Here is a 1,637-nt window from a genome sequence, read left to right as displayed (position 1 = left end):
TATGCATTGTGAGAACACTGTAAAAATCAGAACGACAGAGAGAACAGGAAATGCAACTTTTTGTTGATGATTCCAAATGTCCACACGTTGATTTTCTACCACAGCTGCTGTTGGGTAACTTTCATGCCATACCTATCTTCTGCCAATCAGTTAAAGGGAAGGGAATAACAGGGGCCATGCAGAGCTCTGTGTCTGCCTTTTCCCTGCAAAGCCTTCAGGGATTGAAGGAAACTCTCAGGCTTCTCACCATGCAAGAAATAATTCAATTACTATTATTTGGTGCAGAGCTTAATGCCCACAAGGATCATTAGCTTTCCATTTGATTTTCTGCACACTGTGACCATCATTCAGCTATTCAACCACCTAATTATTAAACTTTGCATATTAAAAAAAATGCACACATCACCAGAGATGGCTATGTTGGCGGGGCATGTATAGATTTCCATTTGTTTGTTGGGTGTGTATCTTTATTTTTATTTATTTTATTTTATTGCTTTAAATATTGCTTAATTTTTTTAAAAAAACCTCATGGAGACATCAATCGGACTTCTTGAGATATATCTTGGGTGTTGTCCATCCCTCAGGAGCCTTCCTCAGTCCGGCTCTCCTCCAGACGCGTTCCAGATCTCATTCAAACCTTTTTTGTTTCCTCCGGCGCCGACCTTCCATGACCTTCTTCCGCAAAAACTTTGTCCACTTCAACAGCTTCCTGTACTTGTGTCTGTTCATTTTCCTTCTCCGGATCTTCAGAACGTTCTTGCATCCCATTTTGCCCCAGTTCAGCTCGCCTCCTCCCTCCTCGCTGTCATCCTCAGCCTCTGCATCCCAGGAAGATGTGGGGAGGTCATACTGATGGCTGGGTTCACAGCCTAGCTTCTCACAAACATTGACAGTGCCTCCACCTTTAGAGAGGACATACTGGACCATCAGCCAGCTTTCAAGGGGGGGGATCGACAACTTCCTTGGCACCAGGATTTCTTCCAGCTCAGGGTGCAACGCGTACCACTGCTGAGGTTGGGCTCCATTTCTGTTTGAGGGAAGTGTGCTGTAATTTGTGGAAGCGAGATGGTTGATCTCGACAGAAAGCGTTCTGCAAACCTCGCTATCTGAGACATCAGTCATGGTAGCAGCATACTGGAGGACCACTCATCCACACGGGCTTACCATCCGGTTCACGACGATGGGGGGCTGTTTGAATGATCTTTATTTTTATTTGATTTATATTATAATGCTTGTGAGTCACTACCTTGTTTAAAAAAACAAAAACACCAACACACTAGTGTAATTCCCACAATGCATATAAAACATAAAAGAACAACATTAAACTGCCAATATCATAATGCCATTATATCTGTGGTGCGACCAAATTTGGAAGTACAGTTCTGGTTGCCTTGCCTTCAAAATGATATTGTAGAGAACGTGAAGGAGCCTCTCCACCCCCATCATTCTGCCCAGACACAGATCCAGCTCCCAGGGCCTTCTGGTGGTTCCCTCACTGTGAGAAGCGAAGTTACAGGAAGCCAGGCAGAGGGCCTTCTTGGTAGTGGTGCCTACCCTGTGGAATGCCCTCCCGTCAGATGTCAAGGAAATAAACAACTATCTGACTTTTAGAAGACATCTGAAGGCAGCTCTGTTTA

General features: G+C 44.4%; 1 pseudogene across 1 annotated transcript; it reads right to left on the bottom strand.

Annotated features, from left to right (window-relative positions):
• Window positions 1-553: 553 nt before the first annotated feature.
• Window positions 554-1,122, bottom strand: LOC310845880 (small ribosomal subunit protein mS38 pseudogene; annotated as a pseudogene). Its single transcript has one exon. The product of its transcript is annotated as a small ribosomal subunit protein mS38 pseudogene (transcript).
• Window positions 1,123-1,637: the final 515 nt, after the last annotated feature.

This window comes from Podarcis gaigeae (genome assembly GCF_964106915.1).
Source record: "Podarcis gaigeae genome assembly, chromosome: 5".
In the NCBI taxonomy this organism is placed as follows: domain Eukaryota; kingdom Metazoa; phylum Chordata; class Lepidosauria; order Squamata; family Lacertidae; genus Podarcis; species Podarcis gaigeae.
This window is presented reverse-complemented; position numbering and strand designations above follow the sequence as displayed.